Genomic DNA, 23,949 nt, shown 5'->3' on the forward strand with positions numbered 1-23,949 from the left:
ACGCGTTTTTGCCGTTTATTTCCACCAACTTAGCGCCTATTGTTGCAGTATTGTTAGCCTTCAATTGTTGAAAAACACTTACCGCACTATACTATCCCTTATCTATGGGATGCGTCGTTTTGTTTTGGCTCTTCTGATGGCGCGCTCTGTACTGTGATGCAGGGATGTTTCTGTGTACCTAGAAAGTAAGCGACAATGACACCTATACACTGGAGGGGGCGGGGGGGGGGGGGGGGGGCAAGGATCGCCGAGACACACCTCTAGCTCTCAGGGAAAGGAATTTGAAAATATGGGATAGCCAGGTATTAGATTAGGCCGGTTATTGACAGAGTCGGAACTGGAACATTTTTATATCCACGTGAAAGTCGCCATTCGTCATCGTAAATATTTAAAAAAAACTCTATAACGCCTGGCACCACCCCATTCCCCCCCCCCCCCCCCCCCCCCCACTTCCCCTCCCCCGCCTACACAAACTCTGGTATAGGCACAATTGGTAAGTTTCTACCTCAGCACAAATAAAACATTAATTACGTTACTTTGCTTGAATGACACGGCTTAACACTACGGTAATAGATGGTAGGTGTGAAACAGATTTACTGCCTGTGAAACGTAAGTAAGCGATGGGCTTCGTTCAGATTAGTTGATATCTCTACTATAAACTGGGAGATGGAATCTCTACCTCAAATTTCAGACTCTTGCTAAGGCAACTCTGTCAGGATGTAAACAGTGGTAAATCCTAAAAACAACGCTGCCACTTGTGGTGACGTGCGCTAGAAATATTTTCAGGGACGGTTTGTACGAGTTTTAAGAAGACGTGGATAACTAAGATTCAAAGATTCTCATTATGTAAATAAAAGGAAACGTGCTTCAAAAGTGGTTGCTGGACAGATAAATGTGATTATCTAGTTAAACAGATTAACACTGTAGTGTCCCTTACCGCAGTTAACGTTAAGTTGCGCGACAGTAATGGTAGACATATGAGCCATCTGTAACGTTGTTCACGTTCTGTTGGAAGGTGTCTTCTAAAGATGATCTGATACTGCACTGGATCATAGATTAACTATTGAGGATATTGCACTTCATAATGGCAAAAATCTTTAATAGTTGTTTGTTAGCACCACAAACTGAAACAATTCGGACCTTTTTAATTTAAATTTTTGAGTGGTTCCGCAGTAAAATAAATTCACTCACCAAGTAAACATTGGTAAATCAATGTTAACCCACGTTAAGTGCACTAATTTTGTATGTAAACTATGTTAAGTACCCATGGTCAAGATTTAAGAAGAAAATTTTCGATAAAAAAAATAAATATTTTTTTAAAAAAAAGTATATATTTGGAAACAATGGTTTATCTGAACAGAAAGAAAAATCACATTGCATGTTCTTGAATCGTCTTAATTGTGATATTCTAATTAAACTTTTCTGCCAAAATTCTCAGAAGAATCAACCTGTTTCTTACTATTGTTTACTGCTGGAATCTTTGTTTTCCTTGATGATGTTTAACACTGCGTTACTTCGCCTCTTATTGTGGGAGCCTCTAAGTGCTTCACTCACTGCATCCGTTGAATCGTAAGTGGTATTATCAACTTTGGAAAACTTAAGAATTTGTTGTAAACATGTCTACGTGAGACAGTGTTTGAATGCTGAAGTAAGTAAGTACTTCCACATGACTGATTCTAAATGGCTTAATAACTTCAGTCTCAATAATTTTAAGTAGGTCTCTCAATACGATTGCCTGCAGGACAACTTATCTATCAGGGATCAGTCACAAGGATGAATGCTGTGTGCACTGAACTTGAGACGAAGTTGGGGGAAAAATTTTCCATGACCTTTCCAAAGGAATTATCCCACCATTCTCCTTAAGCTGCTTATGTAAATTGTCGAAAACAAAAACTGGTGGCCGGACGGGGATTAAAACCGCTGTCATTCCAAATAGATCCTCAGATGGAAACCCAGTTCTAAGCAAAGAAGGGAAAGCAGAAAGGTGGAAGGAGTATATAGAGGGTCTATACAAGGGCGATGTACTTGAGGACAATATTATGGAAATGGAAGAGGATGTAGATGAAGATAAAATGGGAGATACGATTCTGCGTGAAGAGTTTGACAGAGCACTGAAAGACCTGAGTCGAATCAAGGCCCCGGGAGTAGACAACATTCCATTGGAACTACTGACAGCCTTGGGAGAGCCAGTCCTGACAAAACACTGCCATCTGGTGAGCAAGATGTATGAAACAGGAGAAATACCCTCAGACTTCAAAAAGAATATAATAATTCCAATCCCAGAGAAAGCAGGTGTTGACAGATGTGAAAATTACCGAACTATCAGTTTAATAAGCCACAGCTGCGAAATACAAACACGAATTCTTTACAGATGAATGGAAAAACTAGTAGAAGCCGACCTCGGGGAAGATCAGTTTGGATTCCGTAGAAATGTTGGAACACGTGAGGCGATACTGACCTTACGACTTATCTTAGAAGAAAGATTAAGGAAAGGCAAACCTACGTTTCTAGCATTTGTAGACTTAGAGAAAGCCTTTGACAATGTTGATTGGAATACTCTCTTTCAAATTCTAAAGGTGGCAGGGGTAAAATACAGGGAGCGAAAGGCTATTTACAATTTGTACAGAAACCAGATGGCAGTTATAAGAGTCGAGGGACATGAAAGGGAAGCAGTGGTTGGGAAGGGAGTGAGACAGTGTTGTAGCCTCTCACCGATGTTATTCAATCTGTATATTGAGCAAGCAGTAAAGGAAACAAAAGAAAAATTCCGAGTAGGTATTAAAATTCACGGAGAAGAAATAAAAACTTTGAGGTTCGCCGATGACATTGTAATTCTGTCAGAGACAGCAATGGACTTGGAAGAGCAGCTGAATGGAATGGACAGTGTCTTGAGAGGAGTGTATGAGATGAACATCAACAAAAACAAAACGAGGATAATGGAATGTAGTCGAATTAAGTGGGGTGATGCTAAGAGAATTAGATTAGGAAATGAGACACTTAAGGTAGTAAAGGAGTTTTGCTATTTGGGGAGCAAAATAACTGATGATGGTCGAAGTAGAGAGGATATAAAATGTAGACTGGCAATGGCAAGGAAAGCGTTTCTGAAGAAGAGAAATTTGTTAACATCGAGTATAGACTTAAGTGCCAGGAAGTCTTTTCTGAAAGTATTTGTATAGAGTGTAGCCATGTATGGAAGTGCATCATGGACGATAAACAGTTTGGACAAGAAGAGAATAGAAGCTTTCGAAATGTGGTGCTACAGGAGAATGCTGAAGATTAGATGGGTAGATCGCATAACTAATGAGGAAGTATTGAATAGGATTGGGGAGAAGAGAAGTTTGTGGCACAACTTGACCAGAAGAAGGGATCGGTTGGTAGGACATGTTCTGAGGCATCAAGGATCACCCATTTAGTATAGGAGGGCAGCGTGGAGGGTAAAATCGTAGAGGGAGACCAAGAGATGAATACACCAAGCAGATTCAGAAGGATGTAGGTTGCAGTAGGTCCTGGGAGATGAAGAAGCTTGCACAGGACAGAGTAGTATGGAGAACTGCATCAAACCAGTCTCAGGACTGAAGACCACAACAACAAACTCTCAATAGGATTGCCTGCAGGACAACTTATCTATCAGGGATCAGTCACAAGGATGAATGCTGTGTGCACTGCAAAAAAAAAAAAAAAAAAAAAAAAAAAAAAAAAAAAAAAAAAAAAAAAAAAAAAAAAAAAAGTGGTAAAAGAGTGTACTCGTATTTGGAATGACAACGGTTTTAATCCCCGTCCGGCCACCAGTTTTTGATTTCGGCAATTTACATAAGCAGCTTAAGGAGAATGGTGGGATAATTCCTTTGGGAAGGTCATGGCCAATTTTTCCCCCAACTTCGTCTCAATCCAAATCAACATAGAAATCGTAGTGACATATTCAGCAACTTTATGTTATATCCTTATGCACGTCCCTTCCTTCCGGTTGTACTCACTTGCAGCAGTAAATCTGACAAGAGAAACTAGTTGACGATGTTCTTCAGGCAGTCCCCATATTTATTCTATGTAGCTCACAATGGTTCGCCTACCTGACTAAATTATCTACGTAGCATTTGTCAATCATCAAATAAAAGCTGCAAAATTCTGCAGTCAATGATCGTAGATTTCAGTCGTGTTGATGAGCCACAGATTGATAAAATTTAGTTTAAAATGGTTTATTAATTGACGGTATGGTCCTTTTAATTCCTTGTGAACGAACTACTGCTTCCTCTTACGCTGAGCTAAAAGCCATATTTTAAAAAGAAATATAAGTTATTTTTGGCTTATCATACACATAATAGACACCTAAAACTACCATTATGAATATCTAGCAGTTTTCAAAATACCTGCCGTAACCTGGGGTCAGAAACAAAACAGCGATACCTAGGAGTAGGCTACGCAGGTAAATTATCAAATAAGTAGCGAACACACCACCTCATTCGTACGAGTGAGTTTGTGTGTGGCTTACCGTCACTGCCAATTGGAAGTTGTCACATCAGCGCTTGGTAAGTCACTTGACTTCAACCATTTGGTATGTTTTTCCTTAGCGTATTGCACTTTTCTGTTACTGTTTTTTATTTTCCAAATATGGTGTTTACCAATTTTCTGTATCCATTCATAAATTAGGCTAGTCTGGTTGAGAGAGCTTTCTTATTGAGATATTGTACAAGGCGGATGAAACAGTCGCAGTTGTCGAGAAAGATGTCTATCACAATCTTTCTAAATTGATGGGTTGCAGGTTGCTTGTTGTATACTGCTGATTTAAAAGAGTACGTCCGTCATCATTTTTCAGTTGTGAACAAAACTGCGAAGGCTATTCGGAAAGTAAGATCCGATCGGTCGCGAAATGCAAATCACTGTGAAAAGCAAAATTGCTTAGTATAAAATGCTTATTTGCACCATGAGCTGTTTTTATTTTAAACCCAAATATCTACCGGTTTCGGTCTTTGACCATCTTCACTGACTCTATCCAAGATAGATAATTTTATGTAGTATACAGGAAATGTTAACAGTTCTTTACAAAGAAGCTCAAAATGACATGAACACTTTCAGCGTTAAAATGGGGTAAGCCACCATATTGCATTAGTTCAAAATGGTTCAAATGGCTCTGAGCACTATGGGACTTAACATCTATGGTCATCAGTCCCCTAGAACTCAGAACTACTTAAACCTAACTAACCTAAGGACGTCACACATCACCCAGTCATCACGAAGCAAGAAAAATCCCTAACCCCGCCGGGAATCGAACCCGGGAACACCGGCGTAGGAAGCGAGAACGCTACCGCACGACCACGAGATGCGGGTTATTCCATTAATCATTGTTTACAATACAGAATGCAGGCCATGAATGTAAATATATAACACACGGCTTTAAAAGCAAACATACGAATACTAAATGTACAGAGAGCAGTACTGAACAGATAATCAGGACTGTAAGAAGTACTTCATACAAAATATTGAGAAAATGGTCAAAGATCCTTAAAAAGCATAAAAATGTCTGGATGACAAGTTACTTGGTAATGTAGCGGACTACACTATCTTTGGTGAAAATCTTTGGTACAGTTTCATATGTAAACAGAAAATGAATTTGCTATTTCCAAGCTTAAGATAACGTAGATGTTATTACAGTACAAGGTATGAAACTTAAAAACCTGATGTTACACAGTGTCATACTCATTGCTTGTGCCTGATGAAATGTATATAATCAAACATCAATTGTACCTTAAATATAATGGAAACCGCACTGTAGCATAAAAAGAATCTAAAATACAGTGCTCAGAAATGGGTTAAAATGTCATTAAGTGTTCATATGCATCTAAGTTGTAGTAGTGAAACAATTACTGACACATATCGACTATATTTACAGGGAACCTTCATATATAAATAAAGTTTCATTACAGTGCTTAATTGGAAGCTTGTATATCAGTAATGCTAGTATCACAAAGAAGGTGAGGGGAATAAATAACAACAGCAACATCGACCATGTGCTGAAATTTGACAGTGCGCCTGAGCACCCTCCGCCGCTGTGGCCTACCGCTCGCCTGTTGCTTTGCGAGAGCTGTCCTTCCGCAAAGCTGTCACTGCTGGTAGCCAGGACGCTGGGAGTCAGTACCCGTCTTCTGTGTTGACGTTGTCGGATCGCTTGGCCATTTCTGTAGCCTCTTTAATCTTCCTCCTAAAATTAAACGGCTGTTTCGCCAGTACGCGGGCCTCCGGAAATTTGCTCTTCATCCTGCACTGTTCCTGGTGTTCTGCCACCGCTGATTTGTTGTATAGTATGAGACGGTGGGTTAAACCATTTTCACCCTGTAAGTATTCATGTTATTTTGAACTTCTTTGTAAAGAAATGTTAACAGTTTCTGTATACTACATATAATTATCTGTATCTTGGATAGCGTCAGCTAAGATGGTCCAAGACCGAAACCGGTAGATACCTGCGTTTAAAATAAAAACAACTGATGGTTCAGATATACATTTTGTACATTACTTAACGACTGTAGAAAATCGCCTTCCAAAAATGTTTAAAACAAAAATGTTTTATTAGCAACCGTTACCTGCGAAAAAATGGTTCAAATGGCTTTAAGCACTATAGGACATAACATCTACATCTACATCCATACTCCGCAAGCCACCTGACGGTGTGTGGCGGAGGGTTCCCTGAGTACCTCTATCGGTTCTCCCTTCTATTCCAGTCTCGTATTGTTCTTGGAAAGAAGGATTGTCGGTATGCTTCTGTGTGGGCTATAATCTCTCTGATTTTATCCTCATGGTCTCTTCGCGAGATATACGTAGGAGGGAGCAATATACTGCTTGACTCTTCGGTGAAGGTATGTTCTCGAAACATCAACAAAATCCCGTACCGAGCTACTGAGCGCCTCTCCTGCAGAGTCTTCCACTGGAGTTGATCTATCATCTCTGTAACGCTTTCGCGATTATTAAATGATCCTGTAACGAAGCGCGCTGCTCTCCGTTAGATCTTCTCTATCTCTTCTATCAACCCTACCTGGTGCGGATCCCACACTGCTGAGCAGTATTCAAGCATTGGGCGAACAAGCGTACTGTAACCTACTTCCTTTGTTTTCGGATTGCATTTACTTAGGATTCTTCCAATGAATCTCAGTCTGGTATCTGCTTTACCGACGATTAACTTTATATGATCGTCCCATTTTAAATCATTCCTAATGCCTACTCTCAGATAATTTATGGAATTAACTGCTTCCAGTTGCTGACCTGCTATTTTGTAACTAAATGATAAGGGATCTATCTTTCTATGTTTCGCAACACATTACACTTGTCTACATTCAGATTCAATTACCACTCCCTGCACCATGCGTCAATGCGCTGCAGATCCTCCTGCATTTCAGTACAATTTCCATTGTTACAACCTCTCGATACACCACTACATCATCTGCAAAAAGCCTCAGTGAACTTCCGATGTCATCCACCAGGTCATTTATGTATATTGTGAATAGCAACGGTCCTATGACACTCCCCTGCGGCACACCTGAAATCACTCTTACTTCGGAAGACTTCTCTCCATTGAGAATGGCATGCTGCGTTCTGTTATCTAGGAACTCCTCAGTCCAGTCACACAATTGGTCTGATAATGCATAAGCTCTTACTTTGTTCATTAAACGACTGAGGTCATCAGTCCCCTGGACTTAGAACTACGTAAACCTAACTAACCTAAAGACATCACAAACATCCATGCGCGAAGCAGTATTCAAACCTGCGACCGTAGCAGCCGCGTGGTTCCCGACTGAAGCGCCTAGAACCGCTCAGTCACAGCGGCTGGCTCCACTGGCTCCGTTGCCTGCAGGTTTCAGGTACGTTTCCACATAGTGGCCGCTCTGACTTTCCAATACCCTCGTCATAGAAGGCAGTCACCTGTTCTTTCCGTAAATTCTCTACGCGTGTCTACAGAAACCACTTTCCAGATACATTGCCTGAGAAGATAAGTAAAGCGCAAAGAAAATATGGTCAGTTGTCAATGCAACATCATACACGCACACGTCATCGGCGATTATGTGAATGATTAGTTTCAGGTCTTTGAGACAGATGGGATGGGTAGGTGCTACTCGTGTTTATTGTTTTTACCAGGTCTGTCGCGAAAAGCCTTAGATGTTATCATTGCGAAGGACACGGAGCTGCCACATACTCGTGTAAGATAGCATTATCAGCATCTCACAGAGTTTTAAAGGGTTTTTCAATGTGGACCTCCGTTTCGAAGACTGGTAGAATCCTGCAGTATTTGTGGGGCATTAGAATGTGATTGGCCAGATGTTGGACAGTATGCGGAAGTGAGGGCAGGCACAGTCGATACCAAACTTATGGTCATCCACGTCTGACCACCAGGAGCGAGGATTGATGTACTGAACACCAAACACATCTTAACCTCTTCACATTTGCGCCTGCCACGCGATAACAAGCAGTGGACTACGTCGGACATTTAGTTACATCCCGTACCATTTGGTCGGCGACTACCAGCAGTCAGACCAGTTAATTACCGTCACACGCCACAAACGGGTGCGTCTTTATTGGTGCTGTGACGGGGAAGCATGGCCTGCTGATGCCTGGCTTCGCACTGTGTTCAGCGATGAATGACGGTTCTGTGCTCTGTCGGATGGTCATCGTTGCCGACTTCTCGCGAGTTCCCATTCGTCCCTTCTTTTAAAGAAGACAGCGATATCACTCTTGGCGTCATCGTGTGGGAAGCCGTTGGGTATGACTTCAAGTCACGACCGGTAATGAACTCTGACAGCAGAAAGATACTTCACGGACTATGTGCGTTCTCATGTGTCACTTCTCATCCGACACTTGTTAGCACACTGAGTAATGTGTCTACGAATTGTCTGTCTCATGTTGAGGTACTCCCGTTGCCAGCAAGATCTTACCCAGGATATGTAGGATTAATTACGGAGATTGTGGGCCAGCTTGCCTCAAAGAAGAAACTTCACAACCAAACCAGTGCATGCATGACCAGTGGTGGTGCAACGCGACTCTTATAAGTGGACTCATTCTACAAGTTCTTTGTAAATTTGACTCGCTTTCGAGACCGATGAAATAGCATGACGTACCCTTTCAACCAGTGAACTTTCGTTTCCTTTTCCCCATCTGGTTGCTTCATTTTTTTTTTTTTTTTCATGCTGTGTACGTTATAGAGAGCAGTGTAGTGGTTATCGTCTAAACCGCCGCGAATATTCTATAAAGTTGACGTCTTGTATTAGAACAGACACTTCCTGGGCAATATCCAGGACACAGTACTCAAAAAATAAACTAAAGGAAAAAAACGAAATCTGTAAAAATCGTGAAATACAAATTCGATATAAATGAGAAAATTGTTTTAAGAACTACTGTTTGTTCAATATATTTACGAACTTATTCTTCCAAAACAGACTTCCTTATAGTATTTATAGTCATATACAGCCGATGGTCAAATTTGAAATCTAGGGGAATCTGTCTTGACTATACACGCGTCTTACAAATAAGAAAATTCAATCTCTTTGTAGGTACTTAATCTTTGATACGTTTGTAATTTTGTAGTATACGAAGGTATAAAAGTGCTAACACGCGGAAGAAGAATGAGTATAATATGTAAAAATTGCGTTTCTACAACAAAAATTATCTCTATTTCAAATTTTTACACATAAATACAAAATAATTCTTGTGAAAATATTTGACTGTCAATTGTACAATCATCAAAATAATCGGAATGTCTGTAATAGCATCCCATATAAATGGCGAAGAAAAGATATGTGAAGTGAACATGGACATGGACATTCAGGGCTCAACATGCACCGTGCTTTTGAATAAAACCACCGTTTTTAATTGAAGCCTGACTCTGCACACTCGTTTGTATTGGCGCAGGAAGCAGTTAAAGACCGAATCCATACATGTACTGAAGCGCCACAGAAACTGTTATAGGGATGCATATTCAAATTCTGGGATATGTAAACAGGCAGAATACGGCGATGCGATCGGCAACGCCTATATAAAATAACAAGTGTCTGGCGCAGTTGTTAGATCGGTTACTGCTGCTACAGTGGCAGGTTATCAAGATTTAGTTGAGTTCGAAAGTGGTATTGTACTCAGTGCACGAGCGATGGGACACAGCTTATCGGAGGCAGCGATGAAATGGGGATTTTTCCGTATGGCCATTTCACAAGCGTATCGTGAATATCAGGAATCCAGTAAAACATCTGATCTCCGACATCGCTGCGACCAGAAAAAGATCATGCAAGAACGTGGCCAACGACGACTGGGGAGAATCGTTCAACGTGATAAAAATGCAACCCTTCCGCAAATTGCTGCAGATTTCAGTACTGGGCCTTCTTGTATCGAGCGGACAGACGTGTACGGGTATGGGGACAAGCTCATGAATCCATGGCCCTTCATGTCAGCACGCGGCTGTTCAAGCCGGTGGAGGCTCTGTAATTGTGCAGGGCGCGTGGATTTGGAGTGTATGGGACCCGTGATACATCTAGATACGACTCAGACATGTGACACATATGTGAGCATGCTGTCTGATCGCCTGCATCCATTCATGTCCATTGTGGTTTCCGACGGACGTGGGCAATTCCAGCAAGATAAAGCGACACCCCACACGCCCAGACGCCCAGAATTGGTTCATAGTGTCTCCAGCAACACTAATTTGAGTTTGAAAACTTCTGCTGGCCATCAAACTCCCAAGATGTGTACATTATTGAACATATCTGGGATGTCTTGCAACGTGTTGTTCAGAAGAGATCTCTACCCCCTTGTAATCTTACGGATTTATGGACAGCCATGCAGGATCCGTGGCGTCACTTCCCTCCAGCACTACATTAGCCGAGTCCATGCCACGACGTGTTGCGGCACTTCTACGTGCTTGCGGATGATGTACACGAAATTAGGCAGGTGTACAGGTTTCTTTCGCTCTTCAGCGTATTATAAAAATCGATTTATGTATGTGTGTAGCGTGTGTGTTCTGTATGGTCCACGTTTACTCCTCCAATTCAACCAAGCTTGGTAGACATATCCCTTGCTATTACGCAACAATCACCGTGGGGATAGAAACCATCTACCTATAATGATGTAAGAAATATGACGTCATAAAAAATGAGATGCGCGAAAAACTGCTGCCTCGTGCATGACGTTTAAATGTATTACTTCTGTGCTACTGACTGTATTCGCAATAACTTTCTTAGGCAGTATCCACATATGTCGTTAAATGCTCCTACAAGAGTATATTGTGTTACCACCCATAGTTCGGGACATATGAAGTCACAAGCATGACGTTTAAGTTTCTTACATATTTAATACTTACTCTGTTCGCATCGTATTACACTGAAAGTGTCTACATATGCCGCTGAATGTATCTACAGAAATACACTACCCGAAAAAAAATTTGTACACTCGGGAAGACGACGGAGAGTTTGATATGATGACGATATATCCCACATTGGGGATAGCAGACGTAGTGATAATGGTTTCAACGTAGTCCGGTAACAGATACTGTAGTGGTACAGCTACCAAAGCGCCATCTGTGTCTACCTTTCGTTAGGGAACGCTCACAGCCAGGACCCTCTGTGATGCAAACGTGTGAAGCAAGCAGGCATTCATATCTTAGAGACGCACTTCTGTTTACTACAGCCAAGTCAGCGAGTTTGAAAGGGGTCAAATTGTGTTCTTCCTAGTGACGGAACGGTCCTTACGGATACTTGCCACTCATGTTGGATGTGGTGAGTAAGTCGTGCTACTATGCTGGTATCAGTGGCCATGTGAACATTCTTACACCCGCTGACGAAGTTCTGGACGTCTAGGCAGCACAGACGTATCGTCGTACCGGTAGGGCGTCGGGGCATATTGTAATATTGTACAGCTACCGTAGCACAGACAAAGGTCATGTGAGCCCAGACGTATCAACTCGAACTGTTGCGAACTGGTTATTAGCAGTGGGTACGGACCCCTCTAGGTGTCTTCCTCTCACGGCACAGCATCGACGCGTACGGATCATTTTGAAGATGGAGTAACGCGCCATGATCTTAGCGATGAAAACAGGTTCTGATTGCACGTAAGTGGAGGTCGTTTGCGCGCACTACGTAGACGTGGTGTGCACTGTCTGGTAGAGCACATTCGTTCCGGACCCACTGGCCCCATCCGAGACATGATGGTCCGAGGCGCGATGAGCTACAACAATCGTTTACCTCTGATCTTTGTGGACGGAACTATAACCAGCTCTCAATACACGCAGAATGTTGACAGACCCGTACTTTTCCCGTTCTTGGGAATGGAATGCGTTGTTCCAATAGGATAATGCTCGCCCACACACGGCCTATTAAACTCAACCTGACCGATGGCTTAGTAAAGGCCTCTTTCCTATTGACAAACTATATTTCCCGGTAAAGAGATAGAACTTTAAAGACAGGATGTTAATCATTCTATGGATTTCCTGTTGCACTATAATATTCTGATTTACATAAAAACTTATTGTAATATACACGATTCAATGCCTTCGAGAAGTCACAGAATGTTTCGGTAGCCTGTAATTTGTGTTTAACGACTTACGTACATTCTCACTGATGTGTAAATAGGCTTGTCAGTACAGGGACCCTTTAGAAATAAGAACTGTGACTTTGAGAATAAGTTACTTCTAATCAGATGGTTAAGCAGCCGCTTGTATAGTACCTTTTCAAATTTTTCGAGATTGTAAACAAAACTGAAATTGGACAGAAGTGTGATGGAGTTCTTTATCTACTTTTTAATACAGATTCTTAACTAAATGATACGAAGAAAGTATTGCATGCAGTTCTAAGTCATGGACTTTGGAACAGTGAACATCAGAAATTTAGGAACAATTGTTTTCATGCTTAAGTATTCTTAGCCAGGTAAACATTTTTTCAGAAGCGATGTAAAAAAACCTGACGGTAATATGAATTGTTTAAAATAATTTTAACGACGCACTATGGTTATGGTTACGCTCAGTTGCGATAGTCGGAAAGTAGTGTGGAGATGCAGCAGCGTCACTTCTCCCGCGCGCAGTTTGCCAGCTTACGACGCTGGGCGTCCGTGCCAGCTCGCTTAAGGATTTACACTGCAAAGAAAGCCGCTGGCATTTGTTTGGCACTGTGCTCACACAACAGGGCACACAAAAGCGCCGGCCTCTTTCTGTTTTGTTCCGCCTAAGACGGAAGGTTGCGCCATTATGACCTCGTTGAAGGAGAAGGGCGTGTTCCATTAAAATAAGGATAATGGAAACGAAGAAAATCCATGTTAATCCAGAGAAGATGAGTTCCCTGTTGCGCCAGTCTTTGAATTTTCATAGTAATATTGTTTCCTTGATCAGAGGATGGGAAAAATTTCTTGCACAGCGTTATAGACTGCGATCATATCAATCAATGTTTCTTTCTTTTTTGTTCAAATATTTTTGCTAAATAAGATTATAAAAAGGTTAACTTGATCAGCACAGTAATTTGGGTACATGCTTTTTATAAACTATTGCTATGTGTGTACTAAGTTCAATTAATAAAGCAATTAGGACAAAGGGCTCAGATTTTTACGTTTATTGGCAATGACAGTTTTTCTGAGGGTGGTGAGGATTCTAAGGAGTTTCCTCCTTCATCTCCGATGATTACGAAATGAATGCCTCGATTCAAATGCGGCTGAACTGAAACATGGCAGCATTAATGTGAACGTCATCCGCATGACATTGCAACAGAGCGACAGAAACTGCTAACATCAAAAGGTGGAAAACGTGGAATTAGATCATACAGAATCAGACGTGTATGAACTATCAGAGGAGGCAAATGAAAATCAGACAGATGGAAAAACGTAAGTAAATGGATTATTATTTCAAAATTAATCTCCGTAACATTTAATAGATTTATCCCGCTGCTAGACAAGGCAGTCACTGCTTTCATGGAAACATGTTTGCAGTTGCCTACGGAAACATGATTGTACCCAAGCGTGTACTTCTTCGCCCGATGCAAATCGATGACCACGAATTTCTTTCATCAGAACTTCAAAAATATGTGAATCTCGTATGGAGAGATCGGAGCTCTGTGGAGGACGTGTAAGGGATTCCCAGCGAAATTTACTTCGCGCAGCGGAAACAACCTTGTCAATGTGTGTGCCTACCCACCTCTCTCCTCGTGCAATTTCCATGTTTTCGAAGACGTGGAAAAGGCTTCCTGGCCTTCGATTAGCTTCGGACGAAAAGGTGCAGGTTTGAGTACAATCATATTTTCGTAGGCAGCTGCAAACATTTTTCCTTGAAGGCACTGACCATTTGTCTCTCTTTGCGATAACTGTATTAATAGTAATGTAGATTATTTTAAAAATAATAATCAGTTTACTTACTTCTCTTCCATTTACTTCGTTTCCGTGTAACTGCGCCTTTTAAATGACACTATCGACACAGAAAAAAACTCAGTGGAATACATTTTAGTTCAAGACCTAAAACTGTGTAGACGCCGAATTTCATGAATGGTGACCAAAATTAAAAGTATAAATGTTGAGTGGAATGAGGGTTCTGAAGTAGAAATCACTGGAATATTCAATGTCTACAAAGTCAGCTGCATTCGGCAGTCTGTAACTTACATCTGTTATTTCATTTTAATGAATTTATGACTAGAATACGTTATGAGTACAGTCTAAAGTTTATAACGGTTATAAATGGGATTATTGCAATCCTTCAGAAGTGAACCTAAGGACTAGAATCACCGGGAAAGGAACACGTGCAAAAATGCATTGAGCTAAATGAAAAATACCCCGAAGAAATATGATCATAACCGGACGAAAAGTTAACTATCTGCAGGAGGCGCAGCTATATCATGTAACACTGTTTCTAGCGTTGATAATGGCAGTTGTCCGTGAGAACGTGACTACAGGTGTGGTAATTCAGCTGTAGACACTAATTGACTTCCATATTCCGCGAATGATGATTGTTAAGTTTCACCTGCTGCTTCTAGTTGCCTTTGAAATTTGCTCTGGGTCTAGGGTTGGGTGATGTGAACGGTCTCTCGAGAAGCGACAGGGTGTCTCAGGTGTCGCCAGACGCGTAACGTGTGCGTGTAACCCTCTTAAAACTGCTGCTGTCAGTTTTGAAGACAATAGTGTCTACAGCATGATCATCATGAAGATGTAGAAGAAAGTGGAACAGTTGGTCAGTAAGAACTTTGACGTAAACGTCCTGGTTCAAATTCAGAGTAACCTGAACGAGCGGGAGTGGTGCCACGTCTAGGTACCTGAAAGACCCACCCCCTCTCCCCTCTCCGAAGGCATCACAAAACCACCTCCGATCTTATCTACAGTACCACAAAGTTACCTTTCGAAAAGGCAAAACCACTGCTCGCCGAACCAGACTCCACGTCTCAAATGGGTTAGTATCGAGTTTTTGTGTTTTTTGTCCCGCTAAAGCGACGCAACAATACCTACCGCTGTGAGCAATGACCTTTTGCGATGTACCCTGCTCCAGGTGGCCACTCCATGCATTTCCCTTCGCAAAGTTCGCTCGGAATCTGTTGGACATGGACTTCGGTTCGCTGACATAAGCAATTATGGTAGGATTTGAAACCGACAGTCATTCAGAAGGTGTACAGGCGTCCACGATCGCTGTCGCTTCGAACGCTTTTAGGACCAATGTCCTTGTACAGTGATACATACACGACCACGAGTGGCACACTGTTCTACAGTCTAAGACTCGCTGCTAGCTTCAACAGTTGGCAGAAAAATTCACTATCCTTCGCGTAGCGAGACTGAAATGTCTTCAGCTTAATAGAAAAGTCAAGAAGCGATTTGAGTAATAGTCCCTGAACATCACAAAACCGCTGAGTACACTTCTGAATCGAGAATGTGATACCATTACAGACTTCTCCATCTGTTGATGTTTCCTTGTGTACAAATACATTTCAAGCATTTGTAAGTAATCTTACCCACTATATAAGCGTTATGCTGATGTCGTGATAGTCGTTTGCTATCATAAAATGAAAATTACTGCTGTAAATACCTGGTATTGTCAGCGGGCTACTGACAATCTTCTTCTTCAGTTAATCAGCGAATTATGTTCACCTATCGCCTGGCTAGGTAAAATGTTATACACTCCTGGAAATGGATAAAAGAACACATTGACACCGGTGTGTTAGACCCACCATACTTGCTCCGGACACTGCGGGAGGGCTGTACAAGCAATGATCACACGCACGGCACAGCGGACACACCAGGTACCGCGGTGTTGGCCGTCGAATGGCGCTAGCTGCGCAGCATTTGTGCGCCGCCGCCGTCAGTGTCAGCCAGTTTGCCGTGGCATACGGAGCTCCATCGCAGTCTTTAACACTGGTAGCATGCCGCGACAGCGTGGACGTGAACCGTATGTGCAGTTGACGGACTTTGAGCGAGGGCGTATAGTGGGCATGCGGGAGGCCGGGTGGACGTACCGCTGAATTGCTCAACACGTGGGGCGTGAGGTCTCCACAGTACATCGATGTTGTCGCCAGTGGTCGGGGGAAGGTGCACGTGCCCGTCGACCTGGGACCAGACCGCAGCGACGCACGGATGCACGCCAAGACCGTAGGATCCTACGCAGTGCCGTAGGGGACCGCACCGCCACTTCCCAGCAAATTAGGGACACTGTTGCTCCTAGGGTATCGGCGAGGACCATTCGCAACCGTCTCCATGAAGCTGGGCTACGGTCCCACACACCGTTAGGCCGTCTTCCGCTCACGCCCCAACATCGTGCAACCCGCCTCCAGTGGTGTGGCGACAGGCGTGAATGGAGGGACGAATGGAGACGTGTCGTCTTCAGCGATGAGAGTCGCTTCTGCCTTGGTGCTAATGATGGTCGTATGCGTGTTTGGCGCCGTGCAGGTGAGCGCCACAATCAGGACTGCATACGACCGAGGCACACTGGGCCAACACCCGGCATCATGGTGTGGGGAGCGATCTCCTACACTGGCCGTACACCTCTGGTGATCGTCGAGGGGACACTGAATAGTGCACGGTACATCCAAACCGTCATCGAACCCATCGTTCTACCATTCCTAGACCGGCAAGGGAACTTGCTGTTCCAACAGGACAATGCACGTCCGCATGTACCCCGTGCCACCCAACGTGCTCTAGAAGGTGTAGGTCAACTACCCTGGCCAGCAAGATCTCCGGATCTGTCCCCCATTGAGCATGTTTGGGACTGGATGAAGCGTCGTCTCACGCAGTCTGCGCGTCCAGCACGAACGCTGGTCCAACTGAGGCGCCAGGTGGAAATGGCATGGCAAGCCGTTCCACAGGACTACATCCAGCACCTCTACGATCGTCTCCATGGGAGAATAGCAGCCTGCATTGCTGCGAAAGGTGGATATACACTGTACTAGTGCCGACATTGTGCATGCTCTGTTGCCTGTGTCTATGTGCCTGTGGTTCTGTCAGTGTGATCGTGTGATGTATCTGACCCCAGGAATGTGTCAATAAAGTTTCCCCTTCCTGGGACAATGAATTCAATTTCCAGGAGTGTATATTCTTGACATTAGGAGCTGAAGAGCGATCATGAGTTCAACGTAAAGAAAGCTACGATATGAAGCTTTTATTACCATGATCGCATGTAGGTACACTGAATTACTAGTTTTGGCAGGGTTAAGCCATCTTCAGACCCTCAGTGTACAGGTCACGAAATCATGCTGTGTCATATAAAGCACGTTTGTTTTTATACCATTGTTACGGACTCATAATGAAACGAGAGTAAAAGATTAGAAAATATAACAGTGTCCTCTTGGCAACATGGATTCATACAGGTGTGGTACATCAGGAAATTCCACGCGTAAAATTACAACAGTTAACGTGATCTTGCCATTGCGGCTGTCAAGTTTAGAACATCCTCTCAAAGGGAACCTCTCGGTAACCAATTTATCTTCTTCTCTTTGTATTTACTGCATATTTAATGTCATACATATGAAAAGACAATAGAGTAATCACAGATGTGGATCAAACAAATGAAATATAGATATTAGAAAGGTAACTGAAATAAAGAAAAATACCTTAACTGGTCTACGGTAGAAAGAAATAAATCTACACATATTATAAAAATGGATGTTTCCACATATGCCGCTAGATGTAAGTTACAAAGTTATATTATGATATCACATTTAATTCAGGAGATATGATGTCATAAAAAGTGATACGTGTGAAGAAACGCCGCATCATGCATGAAGTTTTAATGTATTTATTCTTTCTTAAGAAGGCACTACTGCAGCCGAAAGAACTACTGATGACATGTGGCAGAATTTTTGATAGTTTACAACTGCGAAGTGCAAACAGCTGTAAGCGAAAACAACAGTCGTCGACAGAGATAAGAAGAGGCATTGCCTCGCAGACGTCTACAAAATGGAGCTGTAGATACGCGAATCAGCTGTCGATTTCCTTTGTACATAATATGTTCTTCTTTCTACGACCGTTTCATAATTTCAAAGACGTTTTTCACAAATATATAGAAATGGAATTTTTTCTATATTACACTACAAAAACAATTCATTTTTGTTTCCGTCTATAATCGAAAATTGGAAAAATGCCTGGTTTATCAGCTATTAAAAAAATAAAAGGATAGCGTAATAAGCACCACTTGAAAAAAAATCAATAAAAATGGAAAGAAGCTAAAACATAATGGCTACAGAAAAAATGATCAGAAATAAGAACTATTTGTTGTCTTAAGAACATATTTATCACATAGGAAATATCAAAAAACTTTCGGAGAATTTAGAAGGAAAAGCGTTAACAATAGTACCATAAAAAGTGGAGCGGGCGAATCGGTGGCAAAAGGACGTTGAGGGGCTGTACCAGAGGGAGGAACTGCCTCTTAAAGCGATGTTACCAAAAATGTGTGTCGATGTGGAGGAAACAGATGAGCTTTCACTATAGTAGACTTTTAACAGTGTTTTGGAAGACCCACGAAAGTACAGATACAATGTCCTTGGAATTTCTAAGTATCATCATCAGAAACAGCAACCAATTACTTATTCAAGTCAGTGCGTAGACTTGAGAGCCTCGTACTATCGGATTTTCGAAAGAATACCGTCCACGCAAGATATCAAAGATAGATAAATAGCAGTACTATTGCAGTGTCAGCCTAACGGCTTATGTATCCTTCTCGCTGACCAAAATAACTTAGAGGCTATTAGAAAAGGAAATTTAAACTGTATTATATGATGATCAGTATGGATTTAGCAAAGGTGAAGGCACTAGAGAGGCAGTCCTGATGTTACAACTGGTAAAGGGGGAACATTGTAATAAAACTAGAAAGAGTTCGACAACTTAGTGGTGCAAGATGTTTCAAAGAAGAACAACAAGCATAAGAGTGGAAAGGAGGGTGACGTATGCGGTAAAACATTGACGAGTAGCTTCTTTGCTACCGTACTAGAGAAACCCGTAGAAAGCAAATATTGTACAGGAATAAGTGCTACAAATAACTCACTTTTGGATTAAGTGATTCGCTAGTGAGGCATCTCTAGAGATATTGAAATCGTAGCTCGCAGCACCCTCTCCCCGCTCCCAAAAAATCTGCTTTAAGGTTTGTGAATAGTTAGTTACTAAGTGAGGTAGAAGAGGTTAAATATCGTGATCCCCCTGGTAGTCGTCAGGTCCATTCTTTCTAATTGCCGTACAAAACATTTATAATAGATACGCAGAGATTTTTTCATCTGTTGCAGGTAACCTTGCAGTCATGTGATCCGACCCATAGGTTCTGTCAACTGCAGCTAATTCTGTGGTTTTCTCGAATGAATCAGATGTTCCTCTGTGGTAAATTACTAACAACAGTCCACTAATTGAGAATCAATCAAATACTGAATTCCGCTGTTCTTTTTTCAGTTACCTCTCTCTCAATTTCTGTCAAGGGAAGACACTTCATTCCTCAGTAGTTTCCCTAATTTGAAACGCAAACTTAAGATTATCATATAATTACTTCATGTCATATCTACTTTTAAAAATACACAGTCACCCCCAATACTTTAGTTAATCACATAGACTGTCGTCAGTTCATAATAATTACGAGAAGGAAAGACATGACTTGAAAAGTAACTTGTATTCTTTCCTTTGAAATGGAAAAAATAGCTACACACGTAAATTACTTAAGTAGTGACAATAATCTTGTACCTAATTGAAAAAAGTCACTTTATTAATTAATTGCATAATGACACCCATTTTTTTCACGATGGTAAGACACAAAGAAGTAAAAGTTTACCAACCGAGATTTCTCCAAAGTTCTATCTCATAGAGTTCTTGCCTAGTCTTTCCATTATATATCCGAGGAAGTCATGCCAAATTCAAAACAATTATTTACCGTCATCAGTATATTCCTGTTTGTAATGATTCAATCTGGTACAAAATTATTAACTGCAGGTGCTTTAGTGACCAGGATATATATGCAACAACTCAAACTGACGACAGTTTATTAAATGTTAAAAATCTGAAAAGTTGATTGTGTTGCAAGATGCACTTATATTTACGTCAATGAAGCTGATTTCAGCATAATTAGCTTTTAACGTTTTATACATGTATACGAATACGTTGCTAGACTCCCGTAATTTTCATCTTTTGAATTTGCAGCTCTTGTATTATTGTTCCGTGTTTGCAGTTAAAATTATTGGATATAGGTTCCGCCTTTTATGCAAGGCACTGTTTATTCTTGTCATCGAACATGTTTTGGCACCTCTTTGACAACACTAGTTGGTTTAGTTTATTGAAGAAATGAAAAATGTGAATATGTTTTAGGTTATAACTGATCTAACAAAATGAGGCCTAACGACAGTTTTTGTTCGTTTTTGTTCTTACCTTGATTTTACATTCTACGATTTTACAAGAGCATCTATATGATGTCGTGCACTGATAGCTTGTCATCTGTAAACCAAACGATGCAAATGTGAATTTTATCAGCAAGTCAACACCTCTTGTGGATTGGGTGCAACAAAATGTTTTGCGTATGTATTTGTTTTTACTAACATTTTGTTCTGACAGATCTTTCTTCTGTCACATTGTGATCAGACACTTGTTAAATTATGCTTTGTATAATTTTGGGTTAATAAACGCGGTGCAAACCATGTTGTGTGTCCTAGCTTCGTTGGCGTTTCCGGGTGAATTCGAATTCTGTTTACTTTTATCTCTCTCTCTCTCTCTCTCTCTCTCTCTCTCTCTCTCTCTCTCCGTGTGTGTATGTGTATGTGTGTGTATGTGTGAGTGTGTGTGTGTAAGCTCCTTTAGCTGTTTGTGTTAAATAATATGCCTTTGCAGTAACAAGTGTATTCATTTAAAACTTGTTTGCCTCTACTACTTGCCTTCTGTATGTGAAAGTTTTCTTTCGTTATTAGTTTGTGATGCAGGCTGCGTCTGGAGTTCAGTTTTTTTATATCTGTTGTTACCGTAATTGGGAGGTGGTTATGGGTGATTACGTGGTCATAAAATTTGTTATGGGTGCTAACACTTTTTAGGGCCCGGAGATGTACTCAGTTTGTTGTGTTAAAGTTCCTGCATATTTTCCTACGTATACTCTTTGGCTAGTGTCGCATGTGAGTTCATATATGAGGTGCGACAATAAAGTAATGAGACTGATGTGGAAAAAAATGTAGCTTACCGTTTTAGTCACGTTTAGTGTTGTCTCCTTCAAAGTAGTTCCCTTCTGATTGCACACACTTTTTCCAACGCTTCTGCCAATGATGGTAACAATTCTGGAACTCATCTTCTGTAATATCCTCCAAGACCCTCCTCACAACTTTTTGGACATCTTGTGTTGTTTGAAAATTGTGTCCCTTGACCACCGTTTTGACTCTTGGAAATAGAAAAAGTCGCACGGAGCGATATCTGGTGAATAAGGTGACTGTGGTAGTACCGAAATTTGTGTTGAGGTTAAAAATTGCTGTACTGATAGAGCAGTATGGGCTGGCACATTATCGTGATGCAGAATCCATTTATCAGCGATGTTGTCACGGACACGAAGAACTCTTTTACGAAGTCTTTCTAAAATTTCTTTGTAGTAATGTTGGTTAACTGTTTGTCCAGGACACACCCACTCTGTATGAATAATTCCCTTGGAATCAAAGAATCACACAAACATGCATTTTATTTTTGACTTTGACATGTGAGCTTTTTTTGGTCTGGGTGATCCCTTTGAACACCACTGCGAACTTTGGAGTTTTGTCTCTGGATCGTACAAAAAAAAAAAAAAAAAAAAAAAAAAAAAACTTTCATCACCAGTGATAACACGGCTCAACAATTCTGGGTTGATTTCCGTTTGATATAACAGATCGGCTGCCACATTTTTCCGTGTTTCTCGCTATTGTGGTGTGAGATTTTTGGGGACCATTTATGCGCAAATCTTTCTCATACCAAGATCTTCAGTTATTACTAGACGAACCGTTTCTCGATTGATGTTCAGTTCTTCTGCAATCATTTTCACGGATAATCTTCGATCAGACAGTACGAGTTCCCGCATCCTGGCCAAATTGACATCCGTCTGTGAGGTTGATTTCGTCCAATGTGGTCTTGATCTTCCACATTCGTTCTGCCTTCACTAAACATTTTATACCAACGAAAAACTTGAGCTCTTGACATAACCTCCTCTCCAAAAGCCTTCTGAGGCTTACCGGAAGTTGTCGTCGAGTATTCACCCAATTTAACGCAAAAAGGAATTGCATACCGTTGCGCGATATTGTGCAGTTCAATTTCCGTAACGAGAGACACAAACACGTGTTAACTTATTACAGCACAACTCACAATTAAGCAGTTGCATCGATGTGCTACTTGGACTAGAAACTGCTTATATACCAAGCTAAAAAAAAGATATTGTGCCTACACAAGCGTGCAGGGTTGCCACATCTTGCATTACTTCATTTTCACACCTCGTATTCCTGATGTGTTAAATTTATCTGTGGGTGTCTCCTTTGTTCTGAGCTTTTTATGTTTTATGTTGTCTGTCATGTATCCTATTTGAAGTCCCTGGTTCTTTAATATGTTGCCTATTCTATGGACAGTTTTTTTATTGTAGGTGAGTACGTGCCATTTTGTTTTGTGTGTGTGTTGTTTCACTGTTGTGTCTTGCAAGTGGTCATTGTTTGTGTTTGTTATGTTCTGTGTTGCGTAAGGTTGTTTTATCTGTGTGTGGTGTTTTCTTTCTTTTTCCATTAAGAAATTGTTTGTGTACTCTATCGTATGGGTATGGTAACCATTTTCTATTGCTAATTGTTTTATAATGTTTAGCTCCTGTGTGTAATCCCGTCTGTTTATGACGTTCCGTTCAGTGAATGGAACATGAATCTGAAGCTTTCTTGCTTGTGTGCTACACAGTCGTTCGATAGGTTGTGAATGGTGGTGCTCATGGTTGTCAGTTTCCCGAATATTATGAAGTCATGGGTGTTGTTGGTTTTTCGTATGGTGCGATGAAGAAAATTTAGTATGTTGTGTTTCTGCTGTTAATGTGAAGTGAAGTTCTGGGTGTAAGTTGTTGATTTTGTTGTGTAACTGTTCTATGTGTGTGTGTGTGGTTCATCAATCAGGCATATTATGTCATCCACATAACGGAACCATCATAGAATTTCCTAATATTTTGGTTTTATTAGGTGTGTCAAGATCTTGTTCTCTAAGTTGTTCGTGAGTATGTTGGCTAGGACGCCACTAATTGGTGATCCCATTAGCAGTATTTCATGTTGGGAATAAAATTATTTGTTGAACGTAAAGTGACTTTGTACTCTCATGGTCTTGAGTATAGTTTCTATTTCATTAATGTGTGAGTCTTGCCCGTTTCCTTGTTGTTTTTGGTCTTGGATTGACGATGCCACTTGTTTCACTTATTCGAATGCAAGTGACATCAAAGGATATAAAGCATACTGTGTCTGGTGTGTCTATTTTCCTGATTCTCCCTGCTAGTTCCACTGAATTTTCTAGGTTCCTGTTGTTTTCAAAAACGTGTATTTTCTTTAGCAA

The 23,949-nt window shown here is 41.2% G+C and overlaps 1 protein-coding gene across 1 annotated transcript in view; it reads right to left on the reverse strand.

Moving 5' to 3' along the window:
• The window catches only part of LOC126358533 (GTP-binding protein drn-1-like), a 299,819-nt gene that overhangs the window by 190,147 nt on the left and 85,723 nt on the right, over nucleotides 1–23,949 (reverse strand). The gene's annotated exons all lie outside the window — the stretch shown is intronic.

The sequence above is a fragment of the Schistocerca gregaria genome, chromosome 1 (assembly GCF_023897955.1).
Source record: "Schistocerca gregaria isolate iqSchGreg1 chromosome 1, iqSchGreg1.2, whole genome shotgun sequence".
Classification (NCBI taxonomy): Eukaryota; Metazoa; Arthropoda; class Insecta; order Orthoptera; family Acrididae; genus Schistocerca; species Schistocerca gregaria.